This window comes from Lepidochelys olivacea (assembly GCF_965140295.1).
Source record: "Lepidochelys olivacea isolate rLepOli2 genome assembly, chromosome: 1".
In the NCBI taxonomy this organism is placed as follows: domain Eukaryota; kingdom Metazoa; phylum Chordata; order Testudines; family Cheloniidae; genus Lepidochelys; species Lepidochelys olivacea.
Window position 1 is genome coordinate 29,431,241 of NC_140411.1, and position 19,851 is coordinate 29,451,091.

The window sequence follows — 19,851 nt, forward strand, 5'->3', positions numbered from 1 at the left end:
GCAAAGTATTTATGTGCCAGATACACTATACATTCGTAGGCCCCTTCATGCTTCGGCCACCATTCCAGAGGACTTGCTTCCATGCTGATGATGCTCGTTAAAAAAATGTGTTAATTAAATTTATGATTGAACTCCTTGAGCGAGAACTGTATGTCCCCTGCTGTGTTTTACCTGCATTCTGCCATAGATTTCATGTTAAAGCAGTCTCGGTTGATGACCCAGCACATGTTCATTTTAAGAACACTTCCACTGCAGATTTGACAAAGTGCAAAGAAGGTACCAATAGGAGTTTTCTAAAGATAGCTGCAGCACTTGACCCAAGATTTAAGAATCTGAAGTGTCTTCCAAAATCTGAGAGGGATGAGGTGTGGAGCATGCTTTCAGAAGTCTTAAAAAAGCAACACTCTGTGCGGAAACTACAGAACCCAGACTACCAAAAAAGAAAATCAGCCTTCTGATGGTGGTATCTGACTCAGATAATGAAAAAGAACATGCGTCGGTCTGCACTGCTTTGGATTGTTATCGAGTAGAACCCTTCATAAGTATGGATGCATGTCCCCTTCAAAGGTGGTTGAAGCATGAAGGGAATTATGAATCTATAGCACAGCTGGCACATAAATACCTTGTGATGCTGGCTACCACAGTGCTATGAAAACACCTATTCTCACTTTCAGGTGATGTGAACAGGAAGCAGGCAGCATTATCTTCTGCAAATGTAAACAAACTCATTTGAGTGATCGGCTGAACGAGAAGTAGGACTGAGTGGACTTGCAGGGTCTAAAATTTTACATTGTTTTATTTTTGAATGCAGTTTTTTGTACATAATTCTACATTTGTAAGTTCAACTTTCATAACAAAGAGATTGCACTTGCAGGATATGGCTTGATGGGCTTCTTTGAGCATCCAAATGCAAACCTGTATGCCTACGACTGGAACTTTCTGTTTTTAATCACAACATGTTGAATTCTATTTATTAAAAAATAAATGTAGATGATCATATTGTGGAATATATTTTGCAACATTGCCAGCCTTGCCAAGTCTTTTCTAGTGTGAAATATGAAAATTGTTTGTTGTGAAACAATCCAATAGGTTCAGCTCAGAAATGTTAAAAGTTTTGTTCTAAAAGCAAAATTAAATATTTTAAAATAGACACATCGAATTCAGAACAAACTGAAGCAAATGGATTGGAATTGCAGGAGAACAAGAACATGAATTTTACATATTTAAACAACTAGAACTATGTGGGAATTACTGAATCTATATTACTCCTGGGGGAATTCTGCACTACTGTGCGTGCACATAATTAATGAGCCATGCATATTTTTAATTTTTTGCACAAAACAGAGCTTCTGCTGAAATGTTGCTGCAGTTCTGTCTTTTGCCTACTAGATGGCACTGTGATGATAGAACACAGCAGCCGCTCCCAGCCAGCTAGAGAAAAGAAAGAGCCTGCCTTCTTCACAGCACCTGTCAGGCCAGGTCAGGAGACAGGCGCTATGGGGAGACAGACAGCGTGGGGTACTGGGGGGGAGTCAGACTGGGGCTCATAAGGGCTAGTGGGGGAGAACAGACTGGGGCAGGGGCTGAATAGGATTGGAGGCACAGGGCCACAGGGGGAGGAGGTGCAGAGCCACATGGTGATGGAGAAGGGTGTGCAGAGCTACAGAGGACTGGCTGGGTGGGGGCACAGAGATGGGTGGGGGCACAGAGATACATGGGGACAGGTATGGTGGTCTCTGAGTGGGGGTGTTAGACCCGCAGCAGGAGGCTCCCTATGAGATAGGGGAGCAGGCAGACACCAGACACAGTGTTGGTATATGTGACGTTCCCCTGGTGTTATCTGGACTGGTGATCTGCTAGGTCACTCCAATCCTTGACTCTGGGAGCCAGCCTTACCCTGCTCTGCTGTGAGAACCCCACTCCTGGGCTTACAGTCTCTGGCATGTAAGCTGCTCCTTGGATTGTGCAACCAAATGACACTAGCCATTATCCCTGACACAATCCTAGGAGTCTCCTTATAGTGTCCAGTTATGCCTGCTGGACGCTGCAAGCTTATATGAGTTCATCAATTTAACAAATACATTGATATGCATCAGGCTTGTTATTCCAAGGGGAGTTTCTGTCATGCTTCAAACCAAATACACTTCTTCAGGTAGAATAAACAAATTTATTAACTACAAAGATAAATTTTACATGATTATAAGTCAAAGCATAACAAGTCGGATTTGGTCAAATTAAATAAAAGCAAAACACATTCTAAGCTGATCTTAACACTTTCATTGCCCTTATAAACTTAGATGCTTCTCACCACAGAGAGAGTTAGGTGGTTGGCCTTCAGCCAGGCTCTCCCCTTTGATCAGTGCTTCAGTTGCTTGGCGGTGATGTCTGTAGATGGAGGTGGAAAAGAGAGAATGAGCATGGCAAACGTCTCTCCCTTTTATCATGTTCTTTCTTCCCCCCTTCAGAGTCCAGTGAGCATTACCTCATCATAGTCCCAAACTGACCAAAGGAAGGGGGGTGACTCACTCGAGAGTCCATCAGATCCTTTGTTGCGCCCTAGGCCAGTGTCCTTTGTTTCTGAGAGGCTGGGCTGGGTTTGTCCCATACATGCCCTGATGAGGTGTGAACTGCCCCTTTGCTCTTGGAGAGTTTTGCCTGGTCTTGTTTTAAGCCATGAGGACACAATTTCTTCCTCATAACTGTTACCTAGCAGCTCTGGGTTCTTGGGGAACCAGGGTGCAGTACCCAGCCTGTCGAAGCCCCACCGCCTAGGGCTGAAGCCGAAGCCTGAGGGCTTCAGCCCTGAGCAGTGGGATTCAGGTTACAGCCCCCACCCCATCACCCTGGGCTGAAGCCCTCAAGCTTCGCCTTTGGCCCTCTGGCCTGGGGCGATAGAGCTCAGGCTTCAGTCCCCCTTCCTGGGCTTGTGTAGTAATTTTTGTTGTGAGAAGGGGGTCACAGTGCAATGAATTTTGAGAAAACCTGTTGTAGTTTAAATGAATTATTACTCAGAGTTCTGTATTAATATGCCTAGTAAGGAATCTATTTCTCAAAAAACATCTCCTGAATTCTTTTTGTTGTATGTGTTGTTACAGACATACTTGCTGACAGGTATTTTGAAATTAATGACCAAAAATAATTGAAACTGATGTGATTATATTGTGTTATTTTGACAAATAAAATATGCAGATTTTGCAGAATTTTAAAATATTGTACACAGAATTTTTATTTTTTTGTTGCAGAATTCCTGCAGGAGTACCATAGGCTGTACTTGATTAAGGCCTGATTCAGGAAAGCATTTAAGCATGTACCTAAAGTTATGCATGTGCTCAAGTGCTTTCCTGAATAGGGATGCTCTCCTGAATTGGGACCAAAGCTCTGACACTCTTTTTTATCTTCTATATAATCTCTTGACCCTCCTGACCTTCTTGCACTATTATCTACCACTGTCATACATTAAAAGTGTGCCATTTTACTATCCCTTCCATAATGTTATTGTTGATATAATCCTATAGGTGTGCATAGTGCTTTAGAGACAAAAAACACAATTTTCAAACTTGTCTGCGTAAGGGTGCTGAGCAGAACTGGTGCTCAGCACCTTTGAAAATCATGTCAGACCTCTAAGGTATCTAAATATGGATGTAGGGGCCAAATTCTCAATTCATGGAGTTATACCAGCATCTGTAGGAACCTACACTTAGGCCACATTAGACCTCATGCCATTACAGTCTCTGTCCTCCATGTAGCCCTTGTACTAGTGCATCTGTCAGACCTCAATTTTCAGTCACAGCCCCTGTCACTTTCAGTGGGTGTCAGGCTACCCTAATCTGTGGAAGTTCACTACAGAAGTTTGGAGTTTATACACCTTGGGGCTGATTCTTCTGTCACATGGGTATACATTGGGGTAACTCCACCTATGGCAATGGAGTTACTGCAGGATCAGTGGACTTGGCAGGATTAAATTTTATTTTTTATAATTTTGACAGATATCAGTGTCTATATTAAGCTATTTTTAGAGTTTTATCTATTTAACTTTTCACAGTTGCGTGAAATTAGGGGGGGTTAAGCATTTTTTTCTGTTTATACATTTTCAGTTGTGGGAAATTCGGGGGGGCGTCAGACAATTTTATGACAGTAGATGCTGAGATTCAAAAAGTTAACACAAATTGTCAACATCACATGTCAAAATATACAAAGTAAATATCCTTAAATCAACAAATTATACATGTTTTTACTATTCATTCGCTAGTTCATTTCTAACCAGCCTAATTCAAATTTAAATCACTGGATTTTGACTTTAAGTTCTCAAACAGCATTTTTCTTACTTCATCTGTCTGTAAATTTTTATTATTATTTATGGAAATATATTTTGTCAGTAAGTATGTGTATGGTGAAAGTGATGTACTGACATTTATTGATAAAAATTGAATCCTTCCAACCCTAAGTATCAGTGAGAGGAGAACCAGGCCTTGCAATCCAGAAGTGTTTTATTTTTGAAGTGTTTTATTTTTCAAGTGTAAAAATTACTGCCATTATAACAAATCAAGATATATCTATAAATAAATATAGATACCTATATAATTGATATATTCACTGTACAGTATTTGAATACTTTATAAGTATATAGACTATACTATACTATAGTCTCATCTGACAAATTACTTAAAAACATAAATAATAAGCACAGTACTTTTACTTAATGTAATGTAAAGGGAGGAAAGATGGGGGTCTTTAATTTTAAGCACATGGCCAGGAGATGTGAGTTCAATTCCTGGTTTTGCTACAGAGATCCTGTGTGATTGTGCGGGTGTTAGTTACATTCTCCGAGTCTGATTTTAACTGAAGTCAGTAGAGGTGTGACTACACAGCAGTTAACCCCCTGTGGCAGGCCTGGGTCAGCTGACTGGGGCTTGGGTTGCAGTCTATAAAATTGCTGTGTAGACATTCCGGCTGGGGCTGGAGCCCGGTCTCTGGAACCCCGCAAGGGCTTCCAGTGGCGCTGGAACAATTTTTACAGTGGGGGTGCTGAAAGCCAGTGGTCCCCACCCCAAACTTTTTACCTCACCCCCCCTTACTCCTGTCTGTGCTCCCCTCCCCCCTGCAGAGCTGGGGCCAGGAGCAGGACCGTGGCTCTGGGGAGGGCATGTGGACGCGGAAGTAAGGGAGCCAAGGCATGCGGGGCTTGGAACAGAGCCCTGAGCGCAGGTCCTGCGGGAGCCAGGGCCCCGCATGCGGGGCAGGGAACGGAGCTCCGGGCGTGTGTCCTGCAGCTGGGAGTCGGGACCCCTGGTGCGGGGCCAGGAGTAGAGCCTCAGGCACCGGGCTGGCAGCACTGGGACCCTGGGCGTGGGGTGGCGGGTGGGACCCTGTACAAAAACGGGGTACTGCAGCACCCCCTGCACCCCTAGTTCCCGTGCCTGTGGGGGTAGGGTCCTGTAGCCTGGGCTCTAGCCCAAGCTCAAATGTCTACACTGAAATTTTTAACCCTGCTACCCAAGCCCCATGAGCCCAAGTCAGTTGACCTGGGCCAGCTGCAGCTCTTTTAATCCAGTGTAGATGTACCCTGGGAATTTTGATTTCATTAGACTTTGAATAAGGCTCTGTGTACCTAAATTTTCTGCATCTGTAAAGTGGAGTTAATAATACTTACCTCACAAAGGTAGTATGAGACTTAATTAATATTTGCAACATGCTTAGTGATCACTGAACAGAAAGTGCTATAGAAAAGCAAAAAAATATTACTTTTCAAGAAGTGTCTATCTCATTCCTTAGGTGCATGTACGGAATTACTAAAACCACTTTTTGGATTTTCATGCTAAGATAAACACCCGGCCTCTTACCTTAGGTTATATTTCCCCTTTTGTTCTGAAAAGTTGAGACCATCAATCCTCTTTTCTTCATCCATTTGAGTGTTGCCAGTATACCTGGTACATTGGGCAAAACACGTCTCTAATGCTGCCCTCCTATGTCTCTGGTTTATCCCAACTGAAATACTACTATGTCCATGGAATGTAAGTCCTTCAAAGAATGTTGCAGAACACTACAACCCATCCTAAAACAGGCTGCTTGCTTTAGGGAGTGGAAGGAAAGAGGCTTTTCTAAGATGGGTAAAATCATGGCCTTATAAGTCAATGGGAGTTTTGCAATTGACTTCAGTGGGGCCAGGATTTCACCCAGTGTATTTATTTCTGCCCTCATCAGTTTAACTCCCACTGAAGACATGTGAAAAGTGCCATGCTCAGGAGCTAGTTTTAACAGACCATGCAAAAATGAGAAAGCCCTTTGCCCTTCTAAAGTTCTTGAAATGACACCATACTGTGCACGTCAAATTCTTCTCTTTTCTGGGCCCAAGTGTGAAATATTTTGCTTTCAGTCTCTTATAAAGTTCTGCAATAAGGCAGACAGAGAATAAGAAAAAATATATGAATGTGTTGGGTAGCAGTCTTGGGTGTGGGCTTTGGGCAAAATTGGCATGCCCATGAAAGGGCAAAATCTGCAAGACTTAAGACAGAAAGGAAAGAATTCACATCGACAAAACCAATAGAGTGAGCCTTGGCCAATGCAGAGACATCAACAAAGATCTTCACTCATGGCACTCAAATATGAAAAAGCGGAGTGGTCGAGTTGTCTGTTTTCTCAGTTTCCTCTCCTTTTCTTATTTACAGCACCTAGTTCAGGGTATTGAAAGCACTATTGGCCAAGCGACAGAAATGTGTTAGCCCAAGATAGAAAAAGCTTGCAAACTCAGGCATCTGGTTCTTTTTTTTGGCCTGATTTTCAAAGAGGCTGAGAGCCTGCAGCTCCCATTGACTGGAATGGGAGCTGGGGTTGCTGTCCGCCTCTAAAAGTCAGGCCATTAATATACTCACCTTACTCCATTTTAGAAAGTGGGCAGCTAGAAATTAGTCTAAAGTACTTGCTGAACTTTATCATGGAGCTACAGGCAATTGTCTTCAAATCGATCTATCAAATTCTGGTTAGGAATAAAATTTCCTAAAATGTTTGTTTACATTTTCCTTGGTTCTAGCAGTAGCTTTAAGGATTTCATAAAGCAACCCCTCCTTTGAGAGGTCTCTTTCCACCTGAAGCTCCAAAATTACCTGAAATACAGAGACAGGTCCTCAGTGGGTGTATATCAACATAACTGACTTCAACAACTGAGAATTTGGCTCCTCCTTTCTTTTTTGGAATATTATACACTCAGCTATTTCTTCCTCCAGAATATTAAGGATGCTGGCAAAAATTAGATTTTCTTAAAGTTAACACACCATTTCTTAGGTTCTAACGTATATTTTTCCCAAAGATTCTTTGCCTGCAGTTGTTATAATTTGTTGTGACACTTTAATTACCTCCACAGCAGCTAATTAGAATGATATTTAAATTAAAGATTATGATGTGATGTGAGAAATAAACAGCAGGCACTGATGAATTCTTAAATAAATATCTTAGTTTTATGCACATATCTTTAGAAGAGGAAGCATAGTCTCCTGATTAAAGCACATAGGTGGGAGGAGAATGAAATTGATTTATCCCACAAAAGTGTTGTGATGAGAGGTTTAATTCATTCATGATTGTAAAGTGTATGTTGAGACCCTTGCGCAGAAAAAACTACAGGAGTGCAGAGGATAAGACCCATGCTTAGATTTTTAGCTTTTTCTGGCAGGGCTTGTGTTTACCTGTGTGTTTGGACAGTGCCTAGCACAGTGGGGGTGCTACCAGAATGTGAATAAATAATAACTAATAGTGAAATGATTATAATACAGAAAGTATATGCTATTATCAACATAATAATTTCTTGAAATAATGATTATCAAAGATATGCCTGAGGTTGTAACTAGCTCTGAAGGCAGCATCAGATTGTACCATTGTACGATTGTAGGCCATGTTCTGTCTGCCTTACTCATGGAGTAATCTCTTTCACTTCATTGGGACTGCCAAATCTTGCCCAGTTTACACAAGTATAGTGTCATTTTAGTGTAGTTGTCATCTTGCAATATATCCTAGAGTAACTCTGTTATGTTCTGAATTAATCATGCTGCCCATGACACAAGACGGAGCATCTCACAAGGAGCAAGGGAGAATCAATGAGGGAAGGTGACCCAATGTACTATTTGTAATGCTACTTTTTGGATTTTCTGTAGGACTTTTTGAAATTAATACCAAGTGGCATTTATGGGAGGTGTATCTTCTGTGCTCATTATATATTTTCCCCTGTCCTCTGATACTGCAAATCCTACATACCTTAGTCTCTTCCTGGGCAACCGGGTTCCACACTGCTCTCTAATTCTAGCTGTGCTGAGGAAGGAAGGAAGGCAGAGAGTGTTATCCCACCCAGGAGAAAGTCAGTTACTCACATCAAGGATCCCTTGTTTGCTTTTCTTCTAATGCCTAACTCCCAGAGCAGTTATAGGCTGCCAAGGGTATATCTGGGCCCTCAGGCTATTTGTAAGGCATGTGCTACTTAAACCTCAGTCAACATAAACACATACATGCCTCTCTGAATAGGTTACCATACTGAATATAGCCAGCTCCTATCTTTGGGTGGGATGTTCAAAAGTGCCTAAGTAATTTAAGAGCACACTAAAAGTCAACAGGACGTGTGCTCCTAGATCACTTAGGCATTTTTGAAAATGTTACACTCTATGTATACAATCTATACAAAAATATCTGTCAGACAGCTAGAAAATACAAGCAAGACATTTTAAAGTATGTAAGTTTCTGTGGCCTAATGCCCACCTACATCAAGGCTAAATTTGGCTCAGTGTTTTAGGGTGTGCTGAGAGAATCTTTACTGGTAACATACTTCATTACTGCATCTGGTGCTGGAGGAAAATGTATCTTCTTGGTTATACCAGTTGCATATTGTGTTCTAACGGATGTAAGGCTGCTACAAAAAAATAAATGAAATAAACAACAAAGAAACAAGGAAAAAGAACAGATTTCATATATTCTAATGAAGCAGTTCTTGGGTAATTTCACAAAGCCACCTACTAAAGGTGAAGGGGATAAGTTTAAACTGCTTATTAAAGGTATTATGAAGATGGGAAGATAGCTTAGGTACTGGGAGTTTCCTATTTTATATTCAAGTGCACCTGCCAACAAACTATAGTTGTGCAGCACATAAGCAGATGCAAATATATTCACAAGTTATGTGTTCATGACTATTGTATTCAGCCCACGGTGCACTTGCAATACATTTAAGTATAATTTCAGTATCTCTAGAGAAGCTTAAGAAGTTGAACATATGTAGCAGACTAAATCCTTTAACAAAGATCTGTATAAGAAGCAAGAGAAGTAAGCTTTGCAGAATGTATAAAAATGTATTGGGGGATCTTTTTAAAGCAATTGTAGTGATTCAGTGGCTGCACAGAACTTCACATGCATCATCTATACTACAGATGATGGTGTGGCCTGTGATATGCAGGAGGTCAGTCTAACGTAAGAATGGCAATACTGGGTCAGACCAACGGTCCATCTAGCCCAGTATCCTGTCTTCTGACAGTGGCCAATGCCAGGTACTTCAGAGGGAATGAACAGAACAGGCAATCATCAAGAAATCCATCCTGTCGTCCCCTCCCAGCTTCTAGCAAACCGAGGCAGGGGACACTCAGAGCTAAATAACCTGGTGGTCCCTTCTGGCCTTAAATGCTATGAATCCATGACTGTGGTCACATGGTTATATGTGGAGTTAAAACTCAGGACTGTGTTCGCCTGAAGCACCAGTTTTCACCTCTTGCGCTAAAGGAATATCTTTCATGAGTGGTGCCAGTGTTTTAGCAGTAAAATGCACCTGTACAGTACACTGTCCATAACATTATTTTTTATGATTGAACCCCTCCACATGTTTAGTTTTCTACATATACCTAGCTGTATACAAATAACAAAACAATTCTGCAAACCATGGCCTGGATGACTCAAGGGATTAGTAATGGGGTGTAGAGCATTTGATTGCTAATCATGAATCTGAATCTGGCCTGAGGTGGTCATGCCTTAAAGTCATTAGCATAAAAATGCTGCTGATGGATGTTATCACTAGTGGATCTGACCTGCCTTGTCCTTCCAGGGTCTATCCTATTTTTCATGTTGTTCAAAATATATCTTAGGCTTGGAGTGTTCATTATAAAACACAGTGTATAAAGCTAAAATCCCTTGAAATACAGAAAGCCTTCGTTCTGCAGTTAAAGAACAGGTTTCAAGCACTAGTAGACCTTGATGAAGAGGAGGGGAATGCAGATGAGAAGATCAACAAGAAGTGGGACAAAGTAACAGCAATTAATAAACAGAGCAATGAAGCCTGTCTAGGCTACCAGCAGAAGAGAAGGAAGGAGTGGACTACACCCAGCACATGGAACACCATAGAAACCAGATGAGTCCTGAAGAAAAAAGTTTTAGACACAAAATCCCAGAAGCTAAAGGACAAATACCACGAGCAGTATAGCAAGGCACACCGGGATGTCAAACACCTTGTGAGAGTGGACAAATGGCATTATATAGATAATCTGGCAACACAAGCAGAAGATGCAGCTGCTTGTGGTGAACAAGGAACCGTCTACAAAATGACGTGGCTTATCAGTGGGAAATGGCAGACATCCAACAAACACTCTTATCAGGAACAAACAAGGACACCTGCTAACAACCGAAAAAGAACAAGAAATGGGCAGGACAGAGCATTTCAAAGAATTGCTGAACAGGGAGTCACCTAAAGAGGAAGCAAACATCCAGGAGGCAGAATATCTTGATATCAACCTCCACCCACACCCCACACTAAGGAAGAGATCATTCAAGCCATCAAATCCTTACAAAATGGGAAAGCTCCTGGCAAGGATAGCTTGAATGCAGAATTGTTCAAGGTAAATTCTAAATTAGCAGCATTTATTCTGGCCCCCCTATTTACATCAGTCTGGGAAAGGGAAAAAGTGCCAGATGAGTGGACCAATGGGGTTATAGTGAAGATACCAAAGAAAGGAACATAAGAACATAAGAATGGCTATACTGGGTCAGACCAAAGGTCCATCCAGCCCAGTATCCTGTCTGCTGACAGTGGCCAATGCCAGGAGCCCCAGAGGGAGTGAACCTAACAGGTAATGATCTAATGATCTCTCTCCTGCCATCCATCTCCACCCTCTGATAAACAGAAACAAGGGACACCATTCCTTACACATCCTGGCTAATAGCCATTAATGGACTTAACCTCCATGAATTTGTCCAGTTCTCTTTTAAATCCTGTTATAGTCCTAGCCTTCACAACCTCCTCAGGCAAGGAGTTCCACAGGTTGACTGTGTGCTGAGTGAAGAAGAACTTCCTTTTACTTGTTTTAAACCTGCTGCCCATTAATTTCATTTGGTGGACCCTAGTTCTTATATTATGGGAACAAGTAAAAAACTTTTCCTTATTCACTTTCTCCACACCACTCAAGATTTTATATACCTCTATCATATCCCCCCTTAGTCTCCTCTTTTCCAAGCTGAAAAGTCCTAGCCTCTTTAATCTCTCCTCATATGGAACTCGTTCCAAACCCCTAATCATTTTAGTTGCCCTTTTCTGAACCTGTTCTAATGCCAGTATATCTTTTTTGAGATGAGGGGACCACATCTGTTCGCAGTATTCAAGAAGTGGGAGTACCATGGGTTTATATAAGGGCAATAAGATATTCTCCGTCTTATTCTCTATCCCTTTTTTCATGATTCCTAACATCCCGTTTGCTTTTTTGACTGCCGCTGCATGCTGCGTGGATGTCTTCAGAGAACTATCCACGATGACTCCAAGATCTTTCTCCTGATTAGTTGTAGCTAAATTAGCCCCTATCATATTGTATGTATATTTGGGGTTATTTTTTCCAATGTGCGTTACTTTACATTTATGCACATTAAATTTCATTTGCCATTTTGTTGCCCAATCACTTAGTTTTGTGAGATCTTTTTGAAGTTCTTCACAGTCTGCTTTGGTCTTAACTCTCTTGAGCAGTTTAGTATCATCTGCAGACTTTGCCACCTCACTGTTTACCCCTTTCTCCAGATCATTTATGAATAAATTGAATAGGATTGGTTCCAGGACTGACCCTTTGGGAACACCACTAGTTACCCCTCTCCATTCTGAAAATTTACCATTTATTCCTACCCTTTGTTCCCTGTCATTTAACCAGTTCTCAATCTATGAAAGAATTTTCCCTCTTATCCCGTGACAATTTAATTTACGTAAGAGCCTTTGGAGAGGGACCTTGTCAAAGGCTTTCTGAAAATCTAAGTACACTATGTCCACTGGATCCCCCTTGTCCACATGTTTGTTGACCCCCTCAAAGAACTCTAATAGATTAGTAAAACACGATCTCCCTTTACAGAAACCATGTTGACTTTTGTGCAACAATTTATGTTCTTCTATTTGTCTGACAATTTTATTCTTTACTATTTTTTCAACTAATTTGCCCAGTACTGACGTTAGACTTACTGGTCTGTAATTGCCAGGATCACCTCCAGAGCCCTTCTTACATATTGGCGTTACATTAGCTATCTTCCAGGCATTGGGTACAGTAGCTGATTTAAAGGACAGGTTACAAACCATAGTTAATAGTTTCACAATTTCACATTTGAGTTCTTTCAGAACTCTTGGGTGAATGGCATCTGGTCCTGGTGACTTGTTACTGTTAAGTTTCTCAATTAATTCCAAAACCTCCTCTAGTGACACTTCAATCTGTGACAATTCCTCAGATTTGTCACCTACAAAATACGGCTCAGGTTTGGGAATCTCCCTAACATCCTCAGCCGTCAAGACTGAAGCAAAGAATTCATTTAGTTTCTCCGCGATGACTTTATTGTCTTTAAGTGCTCCTTTTGTATCTCGATCATCCAGGGGCCCCACTGTTTGTTTAGCAGGCTTCCTGCTTCTGATGCACTTAAAAAACATTTTGTTATTACCTTTTGAGTTTTTGGCTAGCTGTTCTTCAAACTCCTTTTTGGCTTTTCTTATTACATTTTTACGCTTAATTTGGCAGTGTTTATGCTCCTTTCTATTTACCTCACTAGGATTTGACTTCCACTTTTTAAAAGATGCCTTTTTATCTCTCACTGCTTCTTTTACATGGTTGTTAAGCCACGGTGGCTCTTTTTTAGTTCTTTTACTGTGTTTTTTAATTTGGGGTATACATTTAAGTTGAGCCTCTATTATGGTGTCTTTGAAAAGTGTCCATGCAGCTTGCAGGGATTTCACTCTAGTCACTGTACCTTTTAATTTCTGTTTAACTAACCTCATTTTTGCATACTTCCCATTTCTGAAATTAAATGCCAGTGTTGGGCTGTTGAGGTGTTCTTCCCATCACAGGAATGTTACATGTTATTATATTATGGTCACTGTTTCCAAGCGGTCCTGTCATTGTTACCTCTTGGACCAGATCCTGTGCTCCACTCAGGACTAGATCGAGAGTTGCCTCTCCCCTTGTGGGTTCCTGTACCAGAAGCAGACATTTAAAGAATCAAGAAATTTTGTCTCTGCATTTCGTCCTGAGGTGACATGTACCCATTCAGTATGGGGATAATTGAAATCCCCCACTATTATTGAGTTTTTTATTTTGATAGCCTCTCTAATCTCCCTTAGCATTTCATCATCTCTATCACTGTCCTAGTCAGGTGGTCGATAATAGATCCCTACTGTTATATTCTTATTAGAGCATGGAATTACTATCTATAGAGATTCTATGGAACATGTGGATTCACTTAAGATTTTTATTTCATTTGATTCTACATTTTCTTTCACATATAGCGCCACTCCTTCCTGCCCCCGCCCCCCGACCTGTTCTGTCCTTCTGATATATTTTGTACCCTGGAATGATTGTGTCCCATTGATTGTCCTCACTCCACCAGGTTTCTGTGATGCCTATTATATCAATATGCTCCTTGAACACAAGGCACTCTAGTTCACGCATCTTATTATTTAGACTTCTAGCATTTGTGTACAAGCACTTTAAAAACTTGTCACTGTTTATTTGTCTGCCCTTTTCTGATGTGTCAGATTCTTTATCTGAATGTTTCTCATCTGATCTGGCCCATACTTTATCCTCTTTCATCCCCTCCTCATGACTAAAACCTAGAGAATCTCTATCAATAGACTCTCCTCTAAGAGAAGTCTCTGTCCGAGCCACATGCGCCTCTGCAGCAATCGGCTTCCCGCCCCCATCTCTTAGTTTAAAAACTGCTCTGCAACTTTTTTAATGTTAAGTGCCAGCAGTCTGGATCCACTTTGGTTTAGGTGGAGCCCATCCTTCCTGTATAGGCTCCCCCATCCCAAAAGTTTCCCCAGTTTCTAATAAATTGAAAGCTCTCTTCTCTACACCATCGTCTCATCCACGCATTGAGACTCTGAAGCTCTGCCTGCCCACCTGGCCCTGCGGGTGGAACTGGAAGCATTTCTGAGAATGCCAGCACAGAGCTCCTGGATTTCAGTCTCTTTCCTAGCAACCTAAATTTGGTCTCCAGGACGTCTCTCCTACCCTCCCCTACGTCATTGGTACCTACATGTACCACGACCACCGACTCCTCCCCAGCACTACACATAAGTCTATCTAGATGCCTCGAGAGATCCGCAACCTTCGCACCAGGCAGGCAAGTCACCGTACGGTTCTCCCGGTCATCACAAACCCAGGTATGTTTCTAATGATCGACTCTCCCATTACTAACACCTGCCTTTTCCTAATGACTGGAGTTCCCTTCCCCGGAGAGGTAACCTCAGTGCAAGAGGATACTCCATCATCATCTGGAAGGAGGGTCCCAACTATGGGAAGGTTTCCCTCTGTTCCCGTTGACTGCTCTCCTTCTCTGGGTCTTTCATCCTCCTTAACAGTGCAGGGGCTGTCTGACTGGAGGTGGGGCAAAATCTACAGTGTCCCAGAAAGCCTCACCAACATACCTCTCTGCCTCCCTTAGCTCCTCCAGTTCCGCCACCCTGTCCTCCAAAGCCTGTACACGGTCTCTGAGGGCCAGGAGCTCCTTGCACTGAATGCACACATACACCACCCGCCCACAGGACAGGTAATCATACATGCTACACTAAGTGCAATAAACAGGATAGCCCACACTCTGCTGCTGGGCTTCTGCCTGCATTTTCTCCTACAGTTACCTAGGTTAATGATAGGGTTTTTGTTTAAATCAAGAAGTTTTGATTATAGTTTAGTTTAAAGGTTTTAAAGAATGGCAAGTGTACCTCGCCCTCTTCCCACTCCCCTTCCAAACTCCCTGTTAGCGGTCCCTGTTCGCAAAGAGATGAGGAACTCTCAGTGATTGTAATAACTGGCGTGGTATCACACTTTTATCTGTGTCAAGCAACGTATTGTGTAGGATACGTATTCAGCGTATATCAGAGGCAGCTTATAGCGTTCTCAGAAAAAAGCAAGCTGGTTTTCGGAAAAGGTGTGGATGCACAGATCAGATTTTAACACTTTGAAACATAGTAGAACAGTGCTTAGAATGGCAATGGCAACTCTACATAAATTTCATAGATTTTGAGAAGGCTTTTGATAGCATTCACAGCACCAGCCTATGGCACATTCTGTAGGCATATGGAATTCCTTTCCGTATAATCAAAGTCATCAAAAGCTTCTATTTCAACTTTAGTGTTGATCACAATGGACACCTGAAGGCAAGTGAAAACGAGGCCGCGCAAAAACAACATGGCGAAGGTCTGTAGAAGCCGAGCTGAAAAACCTGGGGCATAGCTGGGGAACTATTGAAAGACATGCCAGAAACAGACAGGCGTGGAGGAGCCGTCACTGTCCTAAACGCCAGAGGCCTAATAGGAACATGATGATGATGATGATGATGTGTTGTCATCTGCCCCAGCCCTCCCACCCTGGTGTTACCAGACGGGTGGGACATTTGGTGAAACTTGCAGCCTATGCTATATCTGTTCTGTGGGGATACAGAGAACTTAAGTTTTCAAGGCTGTCAATTTGTCCGGCTTCACAAATAGTAATCCACTCTGAAAAAAGAAAACAAATCCAGATATGTCCTATTCGGAGCATTTAACTGAGACTCAGAATGAAGGGAAAGATCTAGTGGCTTTAATGAATGCACCCAGCTTTGGTGTAGTTTTCTTTTTTATTAACTTTATTGCAACAGTCATGCAGGGAAGGGTCATTTTGTAAACTTTTCCTGCACATTTCATGTGGTGTAAATAAACGTGCAATTAATCAGACCTTGTCCTTCAGCGCAGCAGAGGATGGAGTTTTGTTCACTTTCACATGGGTGTCATAGTATAGCTCCTTCTCTTGGCAAAAAGCATTGTGCTAATAGGACATTACGTGGACACTTCCCCCTTCTCTAGATGGGGCGTAATATGGATGTTACTCAGGGGTGAGCTGGAGCCAGTTCGCTCCGGTTCGCTAGAACCGGTTGTTAAATTTAAAAGCCCTTTTAGAACCGGTTGTTCCACGAGGGACAACCGGTTCTAAAAGGGCTTCTAAATTTAACCCGCCAAAAGTGGTGCCTTAGGTGCCAACTCCATGGGTGCTCCATCCCTGGAGCACCCAAGGGGAAAATGTGGTGGGTGCAGAGCACCACCAGCAGCTCCCCACCCCACCCCACCCCCAGCTCACCTCCGCTCTGCCTCCTCCCCTGAATGCGCCGCCCCACCCTGCTTCTCCGCCCCCCCAGGCTTCCCGCGAATCAGCGGTTCACACGGGAAGCCGGGGCAGGCTGAGAAGCAGGCTGCAGCTTCCCGCTCAGGCCCAGAGAGGCGGAGGTGAGCTGGGGCAGGGGGGCACGAGGAGGACAACCCGCGGCGCAGCAGGTAACCGGGGGGGGGGGGCTCTGCACCCACCAAATTTTCCCCGTGGGTGCTCCAGCCCCGGAGCACCCAGGGAGTCTGCGCCTAAGGCGCCACTTTTGATGTGATCAGTGGGGGAGCGGTCGCTCCCTCTGCTCCCCCCCAGCTACACTCCCCCGCCCCTAGGAGCCAGAGGAACCTGCCGGATGCTTCCTGGAAGCTGCCCCAGGTAAGCACCTCCGGGATTCCCCACCTCGCCCCCCAGCAGGTGCCTCTGGCTCTTAGGGGTGGACACCCACTACGTTGGCCAACGAGACCCTCCTGCCCAGTTCTGGGGGCAGTCAGGGGACAGGGGAGGGGGGTGGATGGGACAGAGGTCCGGGGGGAGGGGTTGGATGGGGCAGGAGTCCCGGGGGGCGGGGGTGGGCAATGACCCCCTCGTGGAGTGAGGAGGGAACCTGTTGTTAAGATTTTGGCAGCTCATCACTGATGTTACTGGAACCTTGTTGTGCCCCTGTGGTTCCTTGCTGCTGTTACATAAATCGTAAGACTGGTTCATCTGGGTCTAGAATAGCTATGAGCAAGAAAACACACCCTCCTCAGAAGGGGACAGATAGCATGAATCAGCACAAAGAAAACGGGATAGTTGGTATATTTAAAACCCCTTGTTCAACAACCACTCTTTCAATTCATTGTCAAAATAGCCCATGATATGGATGCTGCCAGTGACTTCGTTGATTTGAATAGGTGGTGGTTTCCAGAAAGCTGAGTGAAGAACTTCCTCCTCCAGGGCCCAGATATGTCCTTCGATTTTCCTGATGAGAGTCATCCTCCTGTTGCCACTGATAATGTCCTTATAGACTGGAACGTTGTGCATGTGGGGACATCTCACAAAGTAAGGAAGAGCAAGTGGAGTATCTGATGGCGCTCTCCAGCCAGACAGGGTGGGGTACTGGTCGTGTTTGGGGGAAGCAGGATTTTTGGTGGGTGGAATGAATCTCTCCACAAATACTCTTCAGTGGATTCCACAGTCCTGGGATAATGAGGGTCACGGGTCTCAGGTTTTTCCCAGGATTGGCTCTGCAGCAACCGCTGAGCCCCAGTGCCCCACACGCCACCTGGCCGCCTCCTCAGCTCTGCTAGGGCCATGGTTGCGTCATCTTGCTGCCGCGTCTGGCTGGGACCACTATAGGAAACTTAACTAAAACTGTTGGATGTCCTAGCTCAGCCTGTATAGGGTCTTTTTTAAAACACGGGATGGAGATCTGAGAGGGTATCTTTATGTGAGCTGTTCTAAAGTCCTGGTCAGGAAAAAAGAGGGGATCTTTCCTGATCAATATAATCATAGAACTTCAAATCCTCTTGGCAAATTCTGGCCATTTCATTCTCTGCTTTTAAAAGTATACCTAAGGTATGTATTTATTAATTCACCTAGGAGCCAAGAAGGGCCAGCCCTATGTGTTTTGCTGCCAGGGACAGAAAACGTTTTTGGTGCTCCCCAAGCAGCCGAGCAAACAAAACAAAACAATTTGGAACTCCTTCTCCCCTACCCCCCAAATGTTGATCTGGTGCCCCTGGAAGTTGACAGTCAGGCCAACTGCTCTGATCACCCATCTCTAAGGCTGGCCTTGAGCCTCAGTCACAGACTGTTACGGGGTGCGCTTGCCCTGCACTGAAACAGCAGGGGTAAACTCTACAATTTGGGCCGAAGAGGCCACACCCTGTTGGCCTTTCTGGGCATGCTCCAGCTGGAGACTAGGTATAAAAGGGAGCAGCCCAGCTCATTCAGGGCTGAGGAGGGAGGATGTACATTGCAGGCTCCAGCCTGGGAACTGCTGAGGCCCCCCAGGCTGTGGAAGCCAGAGGCGCTGAGACCCAGGCAGATGCCCAAGGAGTGTCAGAGCTGCTGTGAGCTGCACAGGCCAAGAAGTCCAGAGACCCCAGAGACACCTGGACCACCGCACCAGGGACAGGGTAAGAAGTAGCCCAGGGAGACTAGTCATTGTGCTGGTTGGCATCAGTGTGTTTTGGTCGGATCCCTGCTGACTCAGTGGTGAGCATGCTTGCCATTGATAGGGCCCTGGGCTGGGACCCAGGGGAGAAGGGAGGGCCCAGGTCCCCTGCCCAAGTCACTACCCATCCCTAAATGGTGGCCTACTCCACTTCCCCTGGCTGGCCACTAGACCACACAACTCTGAGGGAGAAGACAGCCATATTGATTCTGGCCAGTGGGCCACACTGCCCTGAGGGAGAGAGCAGCCATATTGACTCTGGCTGTTGGGCCATGCAGCCCTGAGAGAGGGCAGCCATATTGACTTTTACCCCTATGCCACAGTACCCTGAGAAAAAGAGTGGTTGCACAGACTTAGCTGCAGGGATATAACAACCCTCACCCAGCTCCAAAAGGGGATGGGGCGTGCTTCCCCCATGATACAGAGCAAGACCCAATTATGCTACAGGACTGAGCCAATTGCAAGAGGGTTTGAAGGGGTACAATCAACTTAAAATTCACTCTTTGTCTGAAATAATTTTGCCACCTCAGTGACATCTGAGGTGATTAGAACTGGAAGAGATCAAAGAAAATGATTTTTCTCTATTTTTCAGTTTGTTCACTTTGTGTATTTTAGAGCACCAGTTTTTGTACAGTCAGTTACTGTTTCCCCCATGTAGTCAGTGAGTTGGATCCTGATCCTGCAATGAGTTCTATGCAAGCAGAACTCTGCACATCTGCATGGAGTTTATTGCAAGATTGGAGACTTAGTTCGTGTTCTATATATGAGTCATTCTCTAAATTAAAGGAGGATAGTCAGATGACAGGAGGATAGAATTAGAATTTAAAATGATCTTGATAAACTGGAGGATTGGCCTGAAATCAGTAAGATGAAATTCAATAAAGACAAGCGCAGAGTACAACACTTAGAAAGGAACAAGCAAATGTATAAATAAAAATGGGGAATAACTGGCTAGGCAGTAATACTGCAGAAAAGGATCTGGGGGTTATAGTGGATCACAAATTCAATATGAGCCAACAATGTGATGCAGCTGTGAAAAAGGAAAATATAATTCTGGGGTGAATTAACAGGACTGTCATAGGTAAGACA